The sequence below is a fragment of the Ascaphus truei genome, chromosome 10 (assembly GCF_040206685.1).
Source record: "Ascaphus truei isolate aAscTru1 chromosome 10, aAscTru1.hap1, whole genome shotgun sequence".
Lineage (NCBI taxonomy): Eukaryota > Metazoa > Chordata > Amphibia > Anura > Ascaphidae > Ascaphus > Ascaphus truei.
Genome location: NC_134492.1, coordinates 19,535,009 through 19,560,506, shown reverse-complemented (window position 1 = coordinate 19,560,506; position 25,498 = coordinate 19,535,009). Strand labels below are relative to the sequence as shown.

Here is a 25,498-nt window from a genome sequence, read left to right as displayed (position 1 = left end):
TCCCCTGTCCGGGCGGCGGGTGGCGTCTACCAGCATCTCCCGGCATCTTTTCCCTGCATATCTTCTCAATATGGCTGCGCTGCGTCAAATGGCGCCTTGTTGGCATGCCAACGGGAATATCATGTGATGTACCCGCATCACGTGATGCCCCATTGCTATGGCAATGGGACGCTACGTGACGTCGTGGCCGCGCAGCCATATTGAGAAGATTTGCAGGGGGAACATGCGATGCCAGAGCATGCTGGGAGATGCCGTCTGCCATCCGGACAGGTGAGGGGGAGATGTGAGGGGGAGATCTGGGGGCGATGTGAGGGGGAGATCTGGTGGCGATGTGAGGGAGAGATCTAGGGGCGATGGGAGATCTGAGAGAGAGATCTGGGGAGATGTGAGTGAAAGATCTGGGGGAGATGTGAGAGAGATCTGAGGGGGAGACCTGGGGTAAATGTGAGGAGGAGATCTGGGGGAGATGTGAAGGAGATCTGGGGGAGATGTGAGAGAGATCTGGGGGAGTTATGAGGGAGAGATCTGGGTGAGATGAGAGAGAGATCTGAGGGAGATGTGAGGGGGAGATCTTGGGGATATGTAAGGGAGGAATCTGAGGGAGATGTGAGGGGGAGATCTGAGGGAGAGATCTGGGGGAGATGTGATGGGGACTGGGGGAGATGTGAGAGGGATGCTGAGGGGGATTGGGGGGACTAGCGGAGATATGAGGGGACTGGTGGAGATATGATGATGAGGGGGACTGGGAGAGATCTGATGATGAGGGCGACTGGGGGAGATCTGATGATGATGAGGGGGAGAAGCTGATGATGATGAGGGGGAGAAGCTATGATGGTGATTTTTCGCTATGAAAGGGTGGTAAGGTGAGAAAGAACTGGTTGCTAAAATATTTGAATCCCACCACTGGTGATAGTAACATCACTAGGGGGTATATATAGTGGAGTGGTGGTTCTGGAACTCAGGTTCCTTGGAGATGAAGAAAGAGGAACCTCACTGTGTATAGTTAACATAGAGTTGTAAGAGAACTGTTGCTTCATTGTTTTGATAGATAGGGAATGTGACCCTTATTAGAAATAGAGCCATGATATGGAGCTGAGTCTGGTTCCCGAAAGATAAAGTGGGAATGCGCCATGTCCGTAATAGGAGTTCCCTCAAACATGGACTTCTGAGGACATGATGGGAGCTGCTGTAGCAACAAGTCCATAAGCACACCTACATCCAAAAGGTAGGGACTAGGAGGGTCATGTACAAGGTGATGGTCCCTGAGAGAGGGTGCACCCCTGCCACAGGGTCCCAGTGGGAGTAGGAAAACACCCCACTTTGCAAGGGATTGACAGAATAAGCACCATAGCATTGGTAACAAGAAAAGTGCCTCTTTGGGGATGCTGCACTTGTACCCAAAGATGATGACTGTATGATGCCAAATGTAAATAAAGCATATCTGTTTGAAAGAGAGAGGTTCTTGGCGCCCATCTCGTAACATTGTTGCTTACACGCCCAGCCTGCATGAAGTCCATCGCCCTTGAAAGGTATGAAAAGAGATTGAGTACCACTGTAAATACACTACATAAAGTAGCTCTCCTTTTGAGCCGGTTAAGGAGTGGTGACATGTATGAGCTCTGAGCTGGTATAATATATTTTATATTCTGTGGGATTTGTAATTGAGCTTTAACACATTTTCACATTTGTAAATCTGATCTGGTTTTAAATTATAAAATGTCCATTACAATACTAGAGAATATGATATATTGCTGAGGGCGACTGCAGTGTTTGCTGCTACATGGAATTACACTTAAAATACAATGCATAATCTGGTAGTTATCGCCCAATCTCTTTGTTAAATAATGATCTGAAATTATATAGCAAAATCTTGGCGAACAGATTAAACCCTATCTTTCCCAGATTGATACATATCAACCAAGTTAGATTTGTGTCCGGTAGACAAGCGTCAGATAACACCCGGAAAATAATAAATATAGTGGACCATGTTCACCTTACTGGAATCAAAGCCATTCTGTTAAGTCTGGACGCAGAGAAGGCGTTCGACAAAATAGATTGGGTATTCCTAGATAAAACACTACAGAAATTTGGATTTAAAGATTCTTTTCTAGAAGGAGTCTGAGTACTTTATCAAAATCCGACAGCTCTAGTTAAGCTACCAGGGAATAACCCGGATCCGATTAAAATAAAAAATGGTACACGAGACAGGGTTGCCCACTGTCCCCTCTTCTTTTTGCTCTAACGATTGAACCACTAGCTGCCAATATTTGAACAAATATTAATATACAAGGTATAGTAATTGGAAAAATAAATGATAAAATGTCATTATTCGCTGATGATATTATTCTGACTTTAGCTAATCCCCAGACCTCTTTACCCAATCTTCAAAAAGCATTGCCAGGCTTTGGGAAAATCTCAGGATATAAAATTAATAATGATAAATCAGAAGCTTTAAATTTGAATCTCTCAGATCTGGAGATTAAATTACTAAAACTGAATTTTAATTATAGATGGAGTTCCTCGCACATGAAATATCTGGGAGTTAATGTGACCAGACATAACCACTCTCTATATCAGAGCAGCTACTCACCCCTGTTTGATAAGATCAAAAAGGATCTGGCAAAGTGAGAAGGATGCCAGGTGTCATGGATTGGGAGAAGTGTATCAGTTAAGATATACCCTAGATTACTATATCATTTTCAGATTCTCCCGGTCCATATCCCTGGATCCGAATTGAAAAATCTACAAAATAGAATATTTCATTTTATTTGGCAGTGCAAAAGACCCAGAAGGGGGTATGGGTGTCCCAGATATCTCAAAATACTATCAGGCCGCCTGTAGACGGACGTTCACAGAGGTACACAATTGGAGACTTTTATAAGGTGAAATTATAATAAGGCTTTATTGTGCCTTTTCCTTTTCATCAGGAAATCATCCAAACACGGGGGGGGGGGAAACAAAGCTTCTATTCACTTGGGAGTATTTCTAGTGAAACACTATGCAATTAATTCACATCTCCCTTAGTCAAGCATTTCTCCCAGCCCCAAACACATAGCATGAAATAAGCAGATATAAGAAGTCTCTTAAGAATGAAAGTCTTATCTGTTTCTTGGAGGGAAAATCTTCTCAGTTCCTGGTTCAGCTCCCTTCCCTCAGGGTGTGTCAGCTTCAGGTTTAGTAGTTTTCCCTGTGTCTTGAAATCAGCTCTGCTGTGTCTTCTGGCAGAGCTCAAGACATGGTCAGCTCCAGAGATCTGTGTTCTCTTGGTCAGTCTCTCCTGGGAGACTCAAGAACCCCTGCTCTGTCTCCAAAGGTCAGCTCACAAGTGAGCAAAGGAGTCACTTCCTGTCTCAACAGACAGGCATTTGTAAGCAATCTAAATCAGGCAGGTGGTGTTTATTAATTGACTACCAGCAGTTAACCACCACACTGCTAGATTAAAGGCACATTACTTGAACAGGGATTACTCCCCTGTTACACCGCCCAATTACGGCGGGTGGTAGTGTGGAATGCAGACCCAACTCAAAACTGGTGGTTGGCCATAGAATCCCAAAAAGCTAAAACACCTTCTCTGCTAATATCTCTTTGGGCTCCTGATAAGAGGGATATTCAAGCAAAAGTGTTTGAGCTGGGCGCGATGAGATTCACTTGGGAGATCTGGACCAAATCCAAGGGCAAATTTAAACTTGTGTCTCCCGCGTCACAACTCACCCCACTTTTCGATAATCCTAACTTCCTTCCAGGATGTGACTACAAACAATTTGATCAATTAAAAGCAAAGGGTATTAGAGTAATTGCTGATCTACTAGACAATGGGAAATTTTCCAGCTACCAGGTCCTCCGAATCAGGTATGAAGCACCAGATTTGAACATCTTTAAATATCTCCACATTAGACATTTTCGCCCCAAAATTTCCCCGAAATTAGAATTCACTACTCTTACCGGTTTTGAGGCACTGTGTAGGAGAGATAATAATCAAAAAGATTTAATTACTAGAATATATGCGGGAATGGAGGCCTCGGTTGATTCGCCTGATCATGACTATATGCTCAAATGGGTGGCTGACTTAACCATAGAAATCGACAGAAATTATTGGGGGGATATTTGGGAGTTTGTTGCAAAAACCTCCATATGTACTACTTTAAAAGAAAATATATATAAAATCCTATTTTATTGGTACTTCACTCCAACTCGATTGAAACAAATCTACCCTCGGTGTCTGATGTATGTTAGAGGGGTTGCGGGCAAAGGGGTGATATGGTTCATATCTGGTGGACATGCCTGGCGATACAGAAATACTGGATCACTATCCAAACTATTATTAAAGAAATAACGGACTTGTCCATCCCCATTGACCTTTTTGTTGGCAAAGCCGGTTGAAGATATTGGTCGCCCAATGAGAAGGCTGATCTAAATTATTCTGACGGCAGCGAGATGCGCCGTGGAAGAAAATAGCCCCCCCCCCCCCTCCTCTAGACAAACTGTTGAGAAACGGATCAACAAGGTGATGCTGACGGAGAAAATTACTGCTTTTTTGAAGCAGTCAAAGGATGAATTTTATAGAACGTGGGACCCAGGGTTGGGACAGTGAACTGGTCTAAACCAAATTGACTAATCCTGACAGTCAAGGACTGTGACACCAATTCACAGAGGATAAAATGGAGAAATATGAGGTTCTTGTTTGAAGACAGCCCTGGCAGTGGCGGAGAAACAAGGGGGTTGACTACTCCTCCGAACTCCGCCCCCTTCATATTTCTCTTTTATTTTCTTCTTCTTCGACTTTCCTATAGGACATCCACTGGACAGCGCTAGCTTGACTTTATCATCAGCTAGCAGGAAATCGATACACCCAGTGAATTATACAATATTGATAAGGTGTTATTAAGTATTATTTTATGTTTTCTTTGTACCCCCATATTTACTGAAAGTATATTGTATTATGTTTTATATCAATGTCGTGAGATGTTGTTTATCTTTTGTTTAACCAATAAAATATTTGAACAAAAAAAAATACAATGCATAACTACTGTAGCAATATCAAAAATGGTTAAGTCCTTAAACTCCAAACTGTCGGTGGAGCATTACCAGCAGCTCACTCTTCCATTCATCGTGTAGATACTCCTACCAAACTTGCCCTTTCAATATGGTTTATATGAAGAGACGAGAATGTGATCCTTCTCCTTCAGGCATGATTCACATGAACGATTTGATTACAAGGTGCATTTTTAGCCAGTGACCTAAAAGACAACGGTTCATTATTCCAGTACCAAGCCACTGCGATACCCAGTCCCCAAGATGTACATGAGTTAAAGGAGCAATTCAAGCAATGTCCTACATGTGTGTTTTGTTTTAAATAATTCAGTTCTGTAGTATTAGATAATACTTAGCACATTATTACTATTTTTTATTAAACTCTTGGCGTCATTTTTAATGAGTTTTAATATACTGAGCTGCCTTTGTATAGCCTTTGAAGCTGCACAGACCCCAAACCACACCTGGGCCAGCCATCCTGTATCCTTTTGCAAATGACTAGGACTTTAGAAAATGTTGATATATAATTTATATTGATTGGATACATTTTTATATATATCTATTAGCACTGTTATTTATTTTTGTTGTATGTATGTGTAGCACCCCCCCCCGCTCCCCCTTAAGGGAGATTTGCAGGTACCTGGTGTATGTGGTGCTAACCTGCAGGTGTACAGAAGGCTGTGTTTCCGCTGTTGGTGTTTGGGAGTAGCAACAGGACAGGTTTTCAGCATTTCTCTCTCCCGCTGTGCAGCGCCTCCATCCTGTAGGGACCCTATTAGAAACAAGGGTAATTCTCCTCACATAGAACACACGCCAGTGATGGTACAACTTGGGTTCTTTATTCAGCAAACAGACATCTCATCTCCCATACAAGAGAGGTACAATCATCATCAGCAGTTCTCTCTCCTATCCCTCGCAGCTTGCATGTATCATTCTGGATCAGAGCCTAGCTCGCAGGATCCATCCCTGGAATCAGCTGAAGGAGCTTGAGGCCCCAAGAACCTATCCTTAGCTCCTTACCCCCTGATGGGGTAAGGGGTATTCAACCACCTCCCTAGGAGAGGCTATCTGGAACTCCACATAGAACACTCTAAATTTAGCAGGATCCATGTTATATACCCCAGGGGAGGGTCCCACTCCTCGGGCCCGGTAAGAGGGCAGCACCCCCCGAGGAAAACCCACCCCCAGGGTCACATGCTCCAATGATCCCAGTTAGCACTTATAGACCGCAACAAATTATCAACCTCATGGTGAACACACAGGATGACTCATGTTATGAGGAACTTATCCCCAACAATGCCTGCTCCTTATCAGGACTTACAGTGTTGGAGCCAGAGAAATAAGTAGCCGGGAGCACTAGGCTACATATGTATATCTTTCTTTAATATAGCACCATGCAGGTCAGGGATGGCGTGATGGCGGTGCTATCGGTGCCATTGCACCGAGACCACAGTTACAGAGGCCCAGTGCTCTTCCCCAGAACAATTAAACTGTTTCTTCAGTGTCCACCGTCATGGTGCCGTGATGTCGCATTGCCCTGACAATGGGGCGTCACGTGACAATGTGGTGTCACGTTTTTATGACAACGGGATGCCATGTAGAGCCGCATTGCCATGACAATGTAACGTTGCATGACGTCGCAACATCACATGATGTCACATTGTCATGGCAATACGATGCCAATTGACGTCACGGCGCCAGAATGAGGGACACGGCAGGAATACATCGTGAAGTAGAATGTAAGAGGCCCTGCAGCAGTTCTCTGTACCGAGCCCCGCAATATTCCCAGCTGGCCCTGATCCAGGTACATAGCGTTTCACGTGGCATAATAATATAACAGGGCTAGATGTATTTATTTATTATTTATTTATAAAATATTTTACCAGGAAGTAATACATTGAGAGTTACCTCTCATTTTCAAGTATGTCCTGGGCACGGAGTAAAACAAATAGTACATGGTTACAAGTACATAAATGAACAGGGTATACATTATATACAAGACATTGCGTGCACAGTTAAAGAAAATATATATTATGAGCGTATGAAACAGTTACAGACCAGGTTAAAATGTCAGACAGCCTTAGATTTGAAAGAACTTAAACTGGTGGTGGATGTGAGAGTCTCTGGTAGGTTGTTCCAGTTTTGGGGTGCACGGAAGGAGAAGGAGGAACATCCGGATACTTTGTTGAGCCTTGGGACCATGAATAGTCTTTTGGAGTCTGATCTCAGGTGATAAGTGCTGCAGGTGGTAGGGGTGAGGAGCTTGTTCAGGTAGCTGGGTAGCTTGCCCATGAAGAATTTAAAGGCAAGATAGGAAAGGTGAACTTTGCGCCTAGACTCTAGTGTTGACCAATCTAATTCTTTGAGTATTTCACAGTGATGTGTGTTGTAGTTGCATTAGAGAACAAAACGACAAATTGAATTGTAGAGGGTGTCAAGTTTGCTAAGGTGGGTTTGAGGAGCCGAGCCATATACTATGTCTCCATAGTCAATAATTGGCATTAGCATCTGCTGTGCGATACGCTTTCTGACCAGGAGGCTTAGGGAGGATTTGTTCCTGTAAAGTACCCCTAGTTTGGCATAGGTCTTGGTTGTCAGGGTATCAATGTGCATCCCGAATGTTAAGTGGGAGTCAAACCATAAGCCCAGGTATTTAAAACTAGTGACAGGTGTTAGGGTGGTTTTAGCGTTGGTTCTAATCAGGAGCTCAGTCACTGGAAGCTTTACAAATTTAGTCTTGGTCCCAAATACCATTGTTACAGTCTTGTCAGTGTTTAAAAACAGTTTGTTTTGGGAAATCCAGTTTTCGAGTCTCAAAAAGTCAGACTGAAGTATATGTTGAAGGTCAGAGAGGCTATGACTGTGTGCATATAGGATTGTGTCATCTGCATACATGTGTATTGAGGCTTCCTTACAAGCTGTGGGAAGATCATTAATGAACACTGAGAAGAGTAGGGGCCCCAGAACAGAACCTTGCGGGACACCACAGGTGATATCCAGGGGGTTGGAGTTAGAGCCTGAGATGGACACATGTTGGGATCTTCTTGATAGGTAGGACTGAAACCAGTTTAAAGCATGTTTCCCTATTCCAGAGCTCTGGAGTTTGTTAAGCAGGATAGCATGATCGACTGTGTCAAAAGCCTTTGCAAAATCTAGGAATACTGCACCAGTGAGTTGTCCCCGTTCCATTCCACACTGGATTTCATTGCAAACTTTTAGCAGGGTAGTTACGGTGGAGTGTTTGGTCCGAAATCCAGATTGGAATTGGCTAGGGAAATTTGTCTTGGTGTAGAAATCGCTTAATTGGGAGTGGACACATTTTTCCATGACTTTGGATAGAATTGGGAGAAGTGAGATTGGCCTGTAGTTTGAGACAGTGTTTTTGTCCCCACTTTTGAAGATTGGGACAACTCTGGCAGTTTTCCAGGTCTTAGGGATATGGCCTGCAGACAGGATAGAGTTGACTATGGACGCAATTGGTTTGGCAATGGCTGGGGCACCAAGTCGTAGGAACCTAGATTGTAGTAAGTCGGGTCCACATTGGCTGCTTAGTTTTAGTTTGAGGAGCGCTTGTATAAACTCCTCTTCAGATACTGGGCCAAATTGAAAATTGTGGGCAGTGTTGGGAGGGGGTGGGACTGTAGGGATACTCCCAGGATGAGATTCATGTTTGGGGTGTGTGCTGCGTTTCGCTAATAAGTTAGTGGCACACCCCACAAAGTAATCATTGAATGCATTTGCAATGTCAGTGGGGTTTGTCATAGTAATATCCCCCTTAGTGATATTACTTGGTTGTTGATGGTTAGGAGGCTGGAATATATGGTTGATAACCTTCCAGAAGTTAGCTGGGTTTGATGTATTCTGGTGGAGATTGTCAGAGTAATATTGTGCTTTTGCATGCCTTGTTTGCCTTGTGCAGATGTTCCGCATGCATCTGTAGTGATTGAGATCCTTGGTAGTGCCAGTTACTTTGTAGCTTTTCCACAAGGCATCCCTGAACTGGTAGAGTGCTATAAGGTCAGGTGTAACCCATGGAAGGTGGGCCCCCCGTACCCTTATTTTGCGTAGTGGAGCATGGGTATCGCAGAGTTTTAAGAACTCGGATTGGAAATAGTCGAGCGCAGAATCAGGGTCGGGAATTAAATCGATTCTGTGCCATGGGCAGTTGGTAAGGTCATCTAGAAACTGTTGTGGGTTAAACTTTTTAAATGTTCTAGTGAGGAGAACTTTAGGGCTTGAATGGGGCGGTTTAATTTTCCTTACACAGTACACTATTGCATGGTCACTGAAAATATCAGGAAGGATGCCAGAGGATTGGATTCTGCTGGGGTTTGAGGAGAGAATCCAGTCTAGCAAGGAATGGTTATGCGATTTCAGGTTTATCCGTGTGGGTTGGGAAATGAGTTGCGATAGGTTAAGTGACTTGAGTTGTATCTGGATTTTGTGGTTTTTAGGGTCAAGCCAATTGAAGTTGAAATCCCCAAGAACTAGCAGCTCACTCTTCTCATTCAGAGAGGAAATGGAGCCAAGAAATTGGGTGATATCAGTCAAGGATTGTAGAGGGGCTTTAGGGGGGCGGTAGATGCCAGCAAGCAAGATGGGCTTAGAAAAGGGGAGGCAGATTTTGCCAACTAGAATTTCAAAAGAGGGTGGGCTTGGTGGGCAATTTAACAGTGTAAATTGTAATGTGTCTGCAATATAAAATAACACCCCTCCTCCTCTCTTTGACCTATCTCTCCTAAAAATGGAGTATCCCTAAATGGCAATATTTGCATCAGGGGTTTTAGGGGATAGCCATGTTTCTGTAAGAACGATGGCTTTGGGTTTATGCAAGGTTTATGTAAGGAGGGGCAAAAGAGTGTATAGCCTTAAAAGCGAGGAGTAGAATTTTGTAAGTAATACAGGATTTGATAGAAAGGCAGGAGAGGGATTTCAGCAGGGGAGACGCTGAGACAGATTTAGGAGAGAGTACAGTGATTCTAGCAGCAGCGTTTTGGATAGATTGTAGGGGAGACAGGTGAGAGGCAGGAAGGCTGGACAGTAGATGGTTACAATAGTAGAGACGGGAGAGAATGAGGGCTTGTGTTGGGGTTTTAGCAGTAGAGGGACAGAGGAAAAGGCGTATCTTTACAATGTTTTTACCTCCGTAACATTGAAAAGATTCGCCCTTTCCTATGTTCCTCTGCGGCAAAAACTCTAATGTACGCACCACAAGATAGAAGTAAAATGTATTGTCATATTCAAGTACTACTAAAACCACCATGCATTTTCAACCCCTAAATCTCGTTCCCAGAGAAGGTGCATAACTTTAATAAAGACAATGCATGGGCCGGCCTTCACACACTAATTCGGTGTGATACGCAGATCTCTAACAAATGGTTATAACAGACAGGAGACTAACTCTCCAAAATTGGCTTTCTGTATTGTCTTTTGGAGGTTGTGTTTAAATGCACTTTTTGGAGTCCATGAGGCATATGTATCAAGGCAAAAGTGGAGCAATTATGGGACAAAGAATGTGCACCATATGTATCAAAGGAGAAAATCCCATTTAAAAGACTAGGATTTTTTTCTTTGATACATACGGTGTCTTTTGCCCCAGAGTTGCTCACCATTTGCCTTGATACATATGCCCCAGTATTTATAAAATAAGTTGTAATACATGTGGAGGAGTATTAACAATTATTTGAATTTTTTTTAACATCTCTTCATTAAGTAAAATGAGATTTAGTCAGCTGGAATAGTACAGTCTGTCTTTCTCAACACTGCTGTACAATGCAGCGTGTACATTTAAAGGAGGAGGATTCCAGGAAAATGGATCAGAAGACTATAAAGCATTTTGAAGACACAATAATACTAATACGTACAATTATTAGCATCTGCATAATAATGACTGCATTTTATGTAGAGGGAGAAAGTAGGTCTTCCAGGTCTGTGATCCTATGCCCTTCAAGATGCAAGCAAACAGTGAGTTGAGCTTGGATTGGCATTGGAAACCTTGAAATTAAACCATATCACTCTCCTTCATGCAGAGATCAAAGTCTTATCTGAACTAATTAGAAAGCAAAAGCTAAACCCATCACCCAGATCAAGAAAACAGTTTACAGGGGAAGATTGTCATTAACCTGTCTCTAATACTTGCAATCCACTTTCCACGGTACAAAATTAATCTTGTGCTGTTGGGAAGGCTCGACAAGAGTTATTTATATTGCTGTCTGAAGGTCTTACGCAAGAAGTAATTTCTTAATTGCCCTGAATTAGCCATCTCTTGGTTGTTGTCCACAAATGTTATTGTGCCTTCAAGGTCACACTTTGCTTCGTTACCAGCTTTACGAGAGAGCATTTAAAACGGGCAATCCATTTCCCACGGGGATCACAAAACACAATGATTTGTGCCCTTGTAATGAAACACGTTACAAGTCCCCTCTGGCCTCTGCAAACATGAGAATTTTACTGCAGGGCTAATATTTGTGAAGGCTTTTTTATTCCTTTACAATAAATGCAACAGGTTAGCAAACAAGTCGGTGTGCTAATTTTCTCAATTTCAGATAAGCAGCAGTAGCTCACTTGAAACCAACCGGGACACTGGTCTGCATGAAGCTTCTTCTATGTGTGAATCAAATATTTGAATTTCCTTTTTCATCTCAACCAAAGATGACTGATTCATTCCCGCAAAATGCACATCGGAAACCCGATTAACCTCAAAGCACCGAGTCCGGGACTGGAATTCATCAGCATTTGTGTCTAGAACAAGGTTCTGTATAGCAGCATATTGCAGGAGTGTTTTGATTTGTGAAACACCCCCGAGAAGGCCTAAGCTACAGAGATGCAGAGAGATTCTAAAACCATTAAAAAAAAACTATAGGGAAGGGACCAAAACAGACAGTTACATGGTACCATTTTGCTTGTACACCGTGTTATTACAAATGAGGAAGGGATTTGAAAGGTGGCAACTGCAGGAATAAATCAGGGCCTGTGTTGAGACCCAGGAGGGTTGAGAGGTATATTTAGCTCAGTGTCGTATCTACCGACTGCCTGGCTCACATCATAGCCCCAGGACATCATGTAAGGTAGGAGATCTCAAGTTATTTGGCCAGCTAGGAATAAAACAAACATGCTCCTGGTTAATACAATTTGCTCAAGGATTACGACGCCTTGATTTGAAGCAACTCAATTTTCAGAATTTAATGATGTCATTCTTCTTGCTGTTTATTTTTTTAGATCTAATTTCATTGTCACCAACTCCCGACACGTCTCCAAAACCAGCGCAGGCAACAAATCCCTCTCTGGAGCCTTGGTTTCAGCAGGAACATCAGTTCCCCTAATCCCTCCGATGGGAGGGTCTCCAAATGAAGTGCATATTGTTGTTTGGATTTTTGTTTTTGTTTCTGTAGCTAAGCTGATTATTAAAAAAAAAAAAGAAAGATGAAAAGCCTTTTCAAACACTCAAGAAGGCGCATATTTCACACATTACCCAAAGTGGCAGCAAAATCCCCATCCTGAAAATTGTACCAGGAAGGTTTTTTTCCGTCAGCAACTGAACTCTCGTTTCCAAACAGAGCTAAGGATACTGTACGTTCAGTGCTCAGCATAGGGAAGCCTGACTCAGCCTGCCTTTTACATTTGCTTTTAAAAGTGACATGTTTTAGTATTTCACAAACATAAAAAGCCACAGTTAGTAGTCCATTATATACTGTAGCATTAGCTACCTGCATTAAGTATTTCTTCCATTACCATACTAAGTACAGGAGATCAGCCATTGTGTAACGGCCTATACTTTCCATACAAATAAAAATGTGCAGCCAAAAGCATTACTGGGGGAAGGATGCTGTCTGCCATCTGGGCAAAATTCAATTGCATCCACTTCACTGACTCTGGTGTCATCTCCTAACCATTGGTCAAAGTGTTGTTAATAAAGTAGTATTGTGCCTGTGCATTGGCGTTAAATAATGGTAACAGCCACTTAAAACAAATATTCTCAGTGCCCCAAAATATGGGGCAATAAGCCTCTTACCTCCTGCGTGTGTCTATGTTGAGTATCCATCTTTTCTGAAGAGATAGCAGTGAAAATCTCATTTGGAATTGTTACAAACATAATTGGCTGCAATAACTGGCTCACATTTTCCCTCAAAGGAAAATCCAGCTGTAATTTGCTAAAATAATGAGCAGGTTTGGTCAGCAAACATGCAATGTTTTTCCTTCCTATTCATGCATCTACATAAAATATGCTGTGTTTTAAAGCCCAGGTCCCACTTAGCGACACACATTGATTTTACAATAATCTGAACTCACTGGAGCAGGTTCTGTACAGTACTGTACAATGTGTCTACGTCCTGTGTAGGACACAATGAAACTAGTAATGGTGATTACTCAGGAAAATCAACACCCACAGACGTTACTAAAAAAATGAAAATCTATTTTTGTTCTTTAAAGTTTTAAAGTCACTCTATTGCACTTATTCCCTCATCTGCTGTCTCTAAGTCTCCCAACATATCACTTAGATTGTAAGCTCTGCGGGGGAAGAAATTTCCTTTCCTATTGTCTGATTTTGTTTTGCACTTATTGTATTGTAATGTACTGTACTGTCTCTGTTGTAAAACGCTGAGTACATTGTGGGCGCCGCCGTGCCATTAGAGATTAGCTTTTTTTTCTGCGGATTTGGATCTGCCGGTTCCTTTGGTCTGCAGATCAGTCTCAAAAAGCCCAATCCTCAATATCAAACTTTTTGTCTTGACATGCAGCAATCCATTTCCGGACGGAAGACAGAGAGACAGAGACACAGAGAAGAAAGAGACAGAGAGATAGATAGAGAGAGCTCTGTAATTTATTTAGAGGGATGTTTGAGGGGAAATATATACAACTGGCGACACTTATTGCATTTGAAAATCTCTCTCACCCCTGTCTGTAACAGGGATTCCTGTCTCTCTCTCACCCCCGTCTGTAACAGGGATTCCTGTCTCTCTCTCACCCCCGTCTGTAACGGGGATTCCTGTCTCTCTCTCACCCCCGTCTGTAACGGGGATTCCTGTCTCTCTCTCACCCCCGTCTGTAACGGGGATTCCTGTCTCTCTCTCACCCCCGTCTGTAGCGGGGATTCCTGTCTCTCTCTCACCCCCGTCTGGAAATGGATCTCTGTCTCTGTGTCTCTATCTCTGTGTCTGTGTGTGTGTGTGTGTGTGTGTCTCTGTCTCTCTCTCTTGCATTATGGAAAACCCTTTCTATCTACAAAGCCAATGGGGTTTTTTCATTAAAGCACAATAGTGCCGATCGGGATATTGCACTACAGGGAATTATAATACAACACATTGTTACTGCATGTGCACCAAACATAACAGTAAACATTAGGTATAAGGAAATCCTGTACCAAAGAGCTTGCAATCTAAGCAGTATGTAGGAAGATAACATAATTGTGAATAGAAGTTTGTTTTGATTCAATGCTCCATTTTCTGCTTCAGTTTGCATCAAATGTATAAACGTTTCCTAGACGTTACACAAATTGTTAGCCAGAAAGGTTTATGCCACCTCAGATCTGATGGAGTTTTGATGCAAACACAAGATCAGAAAAGGGACGGATGGAGATGCAGAGTTCTGACTGCTGTGATACACAAATCCCTAAATCACACGCGGAAAACACGCCCACAACTTGGAGCAAAGACCTTAATACAAAGTGACACAATAGAAGAAATCATGCAATTTGCTTCAGTCTTGCTCCAAATTTGCCTTGATACATCACTCTCTTAGTATATGCAAGTGCAATACTTTGTTGTGCTTGGGGGCCTTTAAGACGATTCTGGAGACCTGGACTGAAACTATTAAAAGATTTAATTAAGGCATTCTTTCTTTTTTAAACCTTTATTTATTAGCAGACTTTGTTGCAATACAGTGAGATACATTTTCACATATACACGGTTAACAGAGCAGTGCAAGATAGCCAAATACAAACATACTCATGGGTGCATATCAGGTGTTTATATTATTGTGTGCATACATCACAACTATAAAGCCCGTTATTCCCCCCCTCAAAAGTATTATTTATGCCCTAAACGAAGTAGAGAGAATAACTTGAATGTTGCCTGCCGCTAGGATGAAAATATGGAAAGGATTTCTACTAAAACACCAACAAGCCTGAGCCTCACAATTATATCAGCAGAGACTGGAGCCCATAGTTAGGAAGACTCAAGGTAGAATGTAATTAATGTAAACTGAGATTTCTTTGAGACGAGTCACAAGCTACCAAAGATCCCCAAGGTGTAAGAAGGTGTTTTTTTTTTTAATGGGTCTTGAAGACTTGTAGATAAGGTAGGTTGAAAGCAGGCAGAGAGAGTCCAGCAGGTAAGGTTGTGTCCAGCAGGTAAGGTTGTTTTACATAATCTCAACATACTAAAATATCTGTATTTATACTGCACAGGTATATAGAAATATTCTATTTGCAAACACTCCATGTGGTTGTATGCTACACAAATAATCAACCAATCACACAAGGTTTCTTTCTGCAAGTGGATTAAAACTGGATGTATTTCTATAATGATCATTGTATCGTTCAGGGGTAGCCAACTCCAGCCCTCAAGGGCCACCAACAGGTTTTCAGGATATCCCTGCTTCAGCACAGGTGGCTCCATCAGAATGACTGAGCCGCAGATTCAGCTGAAGCAGGGATATCCCTAATACCTGGCCTGTAGGTGGCCCTTGAGGACTGGAGTTGGCCGCTCCTGTTATAGTTTCTGCAGGTAACAGTGCTGAAAGGAACATGAATAATATCGGTGAAAAAGCAGAAGGGTTTCAAGTAGGGTTAACAAGTGAGGAAAAAGCCACAGCTTTATACTGAGCTGGAAAATATGTAGGTGACATTTTAAAGAGTCCCATTTTCACCCTGGCACAGGCTCCATGCGCACGTCACCATACATTCTCTCTTTTATTAATCCCCTTCCAGCCATCTATATGTGAGGCTGCTACAGAATCTTTAAACATTTCAGAATTCCCTACCGCCAAACCATCAGCATGTTAGTTGTCAAACTGTATGAGCACAATTGAAATAGTCCTGTCAGTAACAGTAAATCAAACTTTAATGCAGTGTCCATGTACTGCAGCCAAGAATTGTTTTCTCTCTCTTTTTCTCTTCTTTCATATTCGGCGAATAAATGGAAACAAACCTCGCACAGCAACTTCTGGCTGGAAGAACTGTCATAGGAGAGGGAACATTTCTACCCCATCAAAAATAGGTAAAAGAAATACATATCGGGGTCAAAATAGCAGCGCATCTCGCAGGTGTTTAGTAAGAGTTGTGACCCCAAGCAGAAGTTGTTGTTTTAAACTGGACACTAGTTACAGTATTATACATCATGTTTATAATAAGAAACACATTATAGCAAGTGGGAGGGGGGGTGGGGAATCACCTACCTCACATTGACAGTGTCGATGAGTCTGTCTTAATTAGAAGAGTTCTCGTTAAGTCTTAACCCTGGTAAAAGAGAGAAGAGCCTTTTAATTCAGAGATCAATGCTGTGAAGCACATTGACCATATGGTACATGACTATACTGCCCCCATTTAAAAGAATTGACCCAAAGCACAATGTGACCAAAGTATCTACCTCCTACAGCCCCCAAACGCAAGTCTTGGACATATGGGAGGACCCAAAACCCCGCTATTTGTTGTAGTTAAAAAAAAAGTTTATTTCTACACGGGAAAGCTCTTACTAGGGAGATTTGATAGGGAGATCTCATAAAAATGTGTACATTCTGTAAATATTACCCAAACCTGGAGCCGCATCCGCTCAGTTCTCACCACTGGAAACCCCACTCATTGAGATCATATTCACACAGGATAATTCCTTATTTACTGGCTTGCTGGAGGCCATTATACATTACCAATGTAACAATTAGTTTAATATTGCCAAAAGTATCACAATTATTTATTTATAAAATGTTTTACCAGGGAGTAATACACTGAGAGTTAGCTCTCGTTTTCAAGTATGTCCTGTGCATAGAGTTACGATGACAAATAATACATGGTTAAAAATACAAAGTTACATAAGTGAGCAGGGTATACATTATATACAAGACATTGCATGCACAGTTAGAGATAATATATATTATAGGTGTATGTAACAGTTACAGACCAGATTAAAATGTGACACGGCTTTAGTTTTGAAAGAACTTAGGCTGGTGGTGGCTGTGAGAGTCTCCGGTAGGTTGTTCCAGTTTTATATCCCATGTATTTCTGGTGTGCTCCTTTTTGTGCACAAGTGTTGTATAAACGTGCGTGTGGGAGGTACATAAGCAACTTGGGACTCTAGCAAAGAAGAGTCTCACTCATATTATTTAAAGCCAATGCAAGGCAATGCTAACTTAACATGATATTAAGCCTTTTCTAATGTGATTTACAACGGATATTAAGCCTATGAGATATACAACGGATATTAAGCCTATGAGATATACAACGGATATTAAGCCTATGAGATATACAACGGATATTAAGCCTATGAGATATACAACGGATAATAAGCCTATGAGATATACAACAGATATTAAGCCTATGAGATATACAACGGATGTTAAACCTATGAGATATACAGCGGATATTAAAGCTGCAGTTCAAGCAATATCCTGCATGTGTGTATATGAGATATACAACGGATATTAAGCCTATGAGATATTATTTAAAGCCAATGCAAGGCAGTGCTAACTTAACATGATATTAAGCCTTTTCTAATGTGATTTACAACGGATATTAAGCCTATGAGATATACAACGGATATTAAGCCTATGAGATATACAACGGATATTAAGCCTATGAGATATACAACGGATATTAAGCCTATGTGATTATACAACGGATAATAAGCCTATGAGATATACAACAGATATTAAGCCTATGAGATATACAACGGATGTTAAACCTATGAGATATACAGCGGATATTAAAGCTGCAGTTCAAGCAATATCCTGCATGTGTGTATATGAGATATACAACGGATATTAAGCCTATGAGATATACAACGGATATTAAGCCTATGAGATATACAACGGATATTAAGCCTATGAGATATACAACAGATATTAAGCCTATGAGATATACAACGAATATTAAGCCTATGAGATATACAACGGATATTAAGCCTATGAGATATACAATGGATAATAAGCCTATGAGATATACAACAGATATTAAGCCTATGAGATATACAACGGATGTTAAACCTATGAGATATACAGCGGATATTAAAGCTGCAGTTCAAGCAATATCCTGCATGAGTGTTTTTTTTAATAAATCAGTTCTGTAGTATGAAAAAATTATTTTAGCATTTTCTGTTTTAAAAACAACAACTTTGAAAGACCAATTTTCTTGTATTCTATTTTAACAAGCATGTTTGTTCCTATAGCAACCATTTACATTCCCCAGATCTAAACAGGTCGCCAAACTTCGCCGATCAATAGACGGAGAACGAATTGACCGGCAGCTATGCAGTTCTTTAGGTAAGTAGAGATTGCCCACATGAAACTATTGAAGAAAAAAACAAACAAAAAAAAAACGGGAGCTTGAACTGCAGCTTTAAGCCTATGAGATATACAACAGATATTAAGCCTATGAGATATACAACGGATATTAAGCCTATGAGATATACAACGGATATTAAGCCTATGAGAAATACAACAGATATTATGACTATGAGATATACAACGGATATTAAGCTTATGAGATATACAACGGATATTAAGCTTATGAGATATACAACGGGTATTAAACCTATGAGATATACAACAGATATTAAGCCTATGAGTTATACAACAGATATTAAGCCTATGAGATATACAACAGATATTAAGCCTATGAGATATACAACAGATATTAAGCCTATGAGATATACAACAGATATTAAGCCTATGAGATATATACAACGGTTATTAAGCCTGAGATATACAACGGATATTAAACCTATGAGATATACAACGGATATTAAACCTATGAGATATACAACGGATATTAAACCTATGAGATATACAACGGATATTAAACCTATGATATATACAACGGATATTAAACCTATGAGATATACAACGGCTGTTGTTTTTGGATGTGTTGACCTCGGGGAAAATAACGCCCCTTAACGATTTTGATACCGTCTGGTTATTAGCACTGATTTAACGGACCTCTATGGATACAGACCTAAGAGCTTTTTCCTGTATGACAGAATTTTGGATTTGCAAACCTGACAACTCTCTACACATTTGTTTTACCATTAATGTCCTTCAGTGCAGTCTCACTAGCTCACTAGCCATGACTCATTTCTTTTCTAGAGCCACCAAATGTCACCGACTATGGGCATTGGAGCTTGTACAAGAGAAGGATTCAAACATTTTAACAGCACTATTTTTAGCTTAGTTAATTGCCTATTACTGGGGAGCACCTATAGGGTGACATCTATTGCAGACTTTGGTTATGACATACTATCTATCTATCTCCTATCCCACTAAAACACTGCATTACTGACACAACCACGGTACATAATCTGCAACAGCAGGGACAATGTATTCTGCCTACTTCCCGGGAACCAAGTAGCAATTATATGCTCTTGAGTTTGAATGAGTGCAGCACGGCATTCTTTGCCAGCCAGGAGGTACCACTCCAGAGGATGCTAAAACATTTCCTCTCCTCACCTTGGATGCAGGGTTTGTCCCAATACAGAACACTCCTCCTGAATGCTAATGCAGCAACGCTCCAAAATCTACTGCTGATTTTACAAGGGCTTTACCACATCTGACAGTTTTATTTGTGTAGCCGTTTATGCTTTCATTATGTCCTGTCAGTTGCTACAAGGAATTTGTGTATAAGAGGATTGCGCATATCATATCTAAGAGGTTTACAACAAAATCCAAAACAGCTAAACTGCAGAGAACAGTGCATGGCAAGATTTAAGCGCGGAAAATAACCGCTTCCAGTGTTGCAGCAGTCCAAACAAATGCAAATGCCATTAACCATTTTGCAAGCAGATTTGCCGAGTAATAAAGAACTGGTGCTGGTCGCTGGAAGGGATCCTGTCACACTGTTGATTAACTCCTCAAACTGGCAGATGGAAATTATACCAAGCAGAATGAATAATTGGCATTTAAAATGCAGAGATGAACCAGCTGAAAGAGAGCAACAGGTTTGTCTTTCTGCGTGCCATTCAGGAGCGAGGGGCCGCACGCTGGAAAAAAGGAGCGCTTAGAAGTCTCATGCTGTAATTGCGCTACATAAGGAACTATCTATTAAATATACACCAGCCTAATTAAAACTGAAGTCCAAAAATATATATATGTTAATTACTATAACAATATATTAATATAAGTGTATAGCCTAGCCTCCGGCCGCTATCCTTCTGTTGGGCCCTCACAGTATAAGTCCTGTTAGGTACAGGCACTGTGAAGGGTAAAGTCTCTCATGAGGGCCTAGCTACAACCTGATTGAGTGGTTCAGAGACTATCTCATGTGGCGACAGTCTCTGAAAAATCTAATTTAACCCGCTACAAAAAAAATTTCCGCGACGTCGCTACGTCACGCTTACTATAAGTGCTGGCGATAGAGTCAATGGTTTTGTTTTCGAGCGATGTCGCATCACCGTCGCGGGCACTATATGCGCAGCCTTATTTGCTTATTACTGGGGAGTACCTATAGGGTGACATATTGCAGACTTTGGTTATGACATACTATCTATCTCCTATCCCACTAAAGTCCCACTAAAGTCTCTCATGAGGGCCTAGCTACAACCTGATTGATTGGTTCAAAGACTGTCACATGTGGCGACAGTCTCTGAAAAATCTCTCATGAGGGCCTAGCTACAACCTGAGAGTCTGATCCTGGTTAGGATACTGACTGGGTCACATGCAGGATAATGTGATGCCTGTCAGTATAAGACTTGCCCTGTTATGGGGCAGGGTTACAAGCCCATCCCCTGGGTATATACTGACACTCTCCCAGAAGTCAGTCAGTCTGTCTCCCCTCCCCCTGAGAAGTGGGAGTGTGTGTATCCTGTGTGTCATCCAGGATAAGGAGCTGGATGGGGCCTGCAGGGCTTTATGCAAATGGAATGCTGTGACTTGCTGTGTAAGGACAATAAACCTTAGTTATGCATCTATCTGTGTGAATAACTGTCGGGGTCACTAAGAAGTTGCAAGCATGGACCATCCTGGTGATCTCTGGACCCTCGCTGGCTGGAGGCGCTGTAACCAGAGATGAACTACCCTGAAAACTTGTCCTGATACCTCCCAACACCACCACGGAGTACTCAGAGCCTCCTATTCCAGATTCACATGTATGCACCGTACCAGCAACACCAGGTAGACAGACGATCTCACTAAGGCTGCGGACCCACTGCCTGCGCTGCACGCGCGTCTGCCAGGCTGGTGACGCGTGCAGCCGAGTTCCCCGGTCTGCAGTGAGCTGCAGGGTGAAAGACAGGAGGGGGCGTTATGGGGGAGTGACGGAGACGCGGCCATGCTGTCACCCGCCAGGTTTGCCCTCATTGGCTGAACCGCCAGGGGGGCGTGACCTAGCGCTCTGTCGCTACATATAATCTCAATATTCCAGTCTCCTGGAAAAACACACCGCGTGGCGGCCCCTCCCTCGCAGCGGGCCCGGCCCCATTGAGAGGCGGCTCTTGTCCCCACAGCACCCTCCATAGCGGGCGCTGCAGTAGCCAGTGGGGACCAAGCCTTAGGGTGGGGGAACAGGTCTACAAGTATATAAATATATTAGAAATGTTAAATAATTAGGGCGAAGGAGTGGCTCGGTGAGTAACGACACTGAGTCTGTAAGCACCGACATAGAGTTTGAGCCAAGTTCAACTCCCAGGGTCAGCTTCTTGTGATCTTAGGCAAAGTCGGTTTATCTCCCTGTGCCTCAAGCACCCAAAATATAGATTGTATTATCATCTGAGCAGGGACTGTGTCTGTAAAAAATTCTATATACAATGCTGCGTCCCACGCACTATATGGTAATTGTGAAGCACTTTGCACTCTATGAAATAAAGTTATTATTACGATACATTGCTTAATCTAACCTTTAATCCCGATTACATATATACAGTACAGCAGGGCCCCGCTTCTCAGCGCCCCGCTTTTCGGCGATCTGCCGATATGGCGGCACCGAGAAGGGGGTCGCCATCTTCAATCTTAAGTCGCGCATGCGCAGAATGGGCGGTTGCGCCCGGCGCGCATGCGCAGACCGTAGTTTGCGCGCACAGACCATAGGTCGCGCATGTGCAGAATGGCAAAAATGCCGATTTGCATATGCAAAACAACTGAAAATCGCCGGATCCGCTTTCTGGCGATTTTCACTATACGCCGGGCCCCTGGAACGGAACCCGCCGCCCTCCTGTGTATATATATATTGGAAAACCAAGAACTCAAAATATAGTATTAAAATTATATTTGTTTAACTTTTCTTAGCACCCTATTCTGTGATGCCCTCTTCTTCAATGCTGCAAGGTTCATTCTTCTGCATGGAGATACATTCTTCTGAAGCAGAGAAGGTGGCTTCATAGCTCATTGAACAAGGTCCTTTAACTAACAGCCACATTCATTGCAACTTTAGAACTGTTGCTGTATTCGTTTCTGGTTGGCTAACTAGCCCCAAACAGAAGCACTATGAACTGTTGATTTAATTATATTTGTGTTTTTCACAGTTAAATATACAAGTATAAATCTGTATATATTATTATGCATGTTCTTTTACTTGGGCTGCAACTCCACACCTGCACTTCTAGGTAGAACTGCAATTTAAATATTATAACGTGCATGTATGCTAAAAACTGACTGAGGGGTTCTCAACTTCAGTTCTAAAGATCCCCCAACAGGTCAGGTTTTAAGGATCCCTACTTCAGCACAGGTAGCTCAGTCGAAGACGAAAACTGAGCCACTGATTGAGCCACCTGTGCTGAAGCAGGGACTGATTGAGCAACCTGTGCTGAAGCAGTGATATCCTGAAAATTAGAGTTGAGCCTTAACCTGTTTAATGCCAGATGGGATGGCACAGATTACAAGCACCACTGGTTCTTCAGGGTTAAATAGTGGACTCCATCAAAAATGTATAAAATAAACACCTAGAAAGCAAATTACTCACTGTGTGGATAGTTTGATTTATGTATTCCTCTGTAAAAATCATCATTATTTGTTCCTAAATCCCTGGATGTCATAAACTACTTTCCCCCAACAAAATGATGTTTTTTTTACACTGAACTGCTGCTTTATAAAGACTGATACAGCTAAAGCCCAGTATCTCTAAGGTGCTTTGTTCTGCAACTGCACAGTATTCTTTAAATGAGCTCCCAACTCTTGCATTTCACATAAGCAGACGAAAATAACACCAACTGAACTGTATGCATTGCATTGAAAATAATACCCAATTACAGTACAAACTTTACCTTCCTCTGCCTCAGCCTGTGCACTGTACAGTAATTGAACGTTACAGTAGTTCTTCCTCAAGGAGGTAGATTTCCAACCATGACTACTTGACCGACTATAAAATGGAAAGCAGCAATGAACATAGTCTGTGTAATACATAAAGAAACTATTTCCTTGTGGCCAATTTTTTTTATTGCGGACACAAGAATCACATACAGCTCCGTGAAGAACTAATCAAGACGGGTTTCTTATGGATTGATATCTTGTGGTTGTTTGTAAAAAAAAAAAATGGAGGTTGCAATTGCACATACATACGGCAACGGTGATCACTGCTAAAATCAATAAATGGTTAAAGAATAACAAAGTCCACATCTCTCGCCACCCACCACGGCGGGGAATTTATTAAAGCGAGATGCTGGGTACCACGCTCGATCTGGTCAATGGCACGATACCTTGCACGATCAATTTTATACATCTCAGCCCATGTGCTGTGTCTCTCATACATTAATTAGAGATCTGTTTGCAAGGAAGAGAGAGACTTTATGGTAGCCAAGTAGGAGTTTTAAAAAATACTACGTGAAGGACAGAGATTTTTTAAAAATAATATGATCAAACTAAAATTATATAAATTAAAAAGGTAATGCTGACAGTAACTATAACAAATAAGAAATAGGTCGGTCTTGCCTATAAATATGTAGTCTCAAAGCGCGCGTGATAACTTGTAAAACCAATGTTAGTAAGTAGCTCTGCAGTGTTAACGAAACCAGTGAAAGACACAAAAAATGAAAGTACGCCACAGGAAATCGGAATACCTTGACAACGGCCAAAGAATAGATTTCAACAGACTGAAGTTGTAATTAGCGATTGTTTTTAGATTGGAATAAAAGATTTAAAAGCCGAAACTGGCTCAAACTCTCATTGAGCCTCCATATTTAAAAGCTCTCTTTAAAAAGTTTATATCTAGCTCTTTATAGCAAGATGAAGACCAAGTTAATGGTTTTGAAGCAAAAGGTGGCACTGTGTGCTCATTTGCATGTAATTTCCCAGAATCCCTTGCTGCAGTGGAAGTGCTGTGTGCTGGGTGATAATGGTGAAAGGTGGGGTTGCGGACCTATCTAAGACATGCAAATGAGCATACAGTAATATTTCCATTTGCTATATGCTTTGCTGTGGAGGGGTTTTGTCACTTTTTTTACCTACCATAACTTAACTAAGTATGGTAAAACCTATCCTTGCTTCATTTTTGCATAGCCAGTATAACCAACCCAACACTGATGAGACCCATTAAGGTTGAAACGGCTATCTGTTGTATCGCTTCTCGGCCTTTTGGCTAAGATCAAGTGTAGGGTCTGTCCTGCGAAGGACAGACCTGGTTGCGGCACTTGGTCCTCTGGTCATGGCCGGGAAGTGCGGATATGTAGCCCGGGCTATTTTATCACGGCACCCCATGAGGGGTTAACCTGGTGGAGTCATTTGCTGCTACACTGCACAGCACTTGACACTTGCACGGATAATTTGCACACCCCTACATTTTTCTGCACTGGCACCCCTTATTGCCTTCCGCTGAGGGGTTCGCTATTATTTTTTCTACCCGCCAGGCTTCCTGGTCTGGCGTGCACTTGTGCACATTTTCTTTGTTGTTTCGTCTGAGCACCTCCTGCACTGCATCGCACAGCGCACTGGAGCACTCGCACCATGGATTTGTTTTTGTTTTTTGGGGGTTATCAGTCACCTCATTGCACGGGGAGGGGATAGGATGGACGTCGGATCCTTTGGATGACGACGTCGGTGTAACATCGGGACTTTTCCTGGCCCTCGTGGCTGAAGAGGAAATGGACTATGTCATGGACTTGCAGCTCTCCGGAGCCTATTGTCACAAGTGGAGCGTACCTGGTACCCTTCGTGGGCCACGAGCACGGTTTTTAGAGGTGAAATCACTTTTTCACCACCCGGGCTACCAAAAAAAAAAAAATAAATCTGTGGGTGGGTTTACTGGCTATGCATCTTAACCTTGGCTGTGCTCAAAGCTGTGACCATGCAGCAAGCTTAAGCCTATAGGGAACCATGTTAATGGTTTTGAAGCAAAAGGCAG

General features: G+C 42.1%; 1 protein-coding gene and 1 non-coding gene across 3 annotated transcripts in view; one reads left to right on the top strand and one right to left on the bottom strand.

Annotated features, from left to right (window-relative positions):
• Window positions 1–25,498, bottom strand: part of PTPRF (protein tyrosine phosphatase receptor type F) — a 534,777-nt gene that overhangs the window by 399,744 nt on the left and 109,535 nt on the right. For both annotated transcript variants that reach the window (XM_075616080.1, XM_075616081.1), the window contains exon 2: window positions 16,426–16,486. The gene's annotated coding sequence lies outside the window, so the exon portion shown is untranslated. The remainder of the gene's footprint in view (window positions 1–16,425; window positions 16,487–25,498) is intronic.
• Window positions 24,717–24,908, top strand: LOC142504118 (U2 spliceosomal RNA). Its single transcript, XR_012804237.1, has one exon. It is a non-coding gene; the product is annotated as a U2 spliceosomal RNA (small nuclear RNA).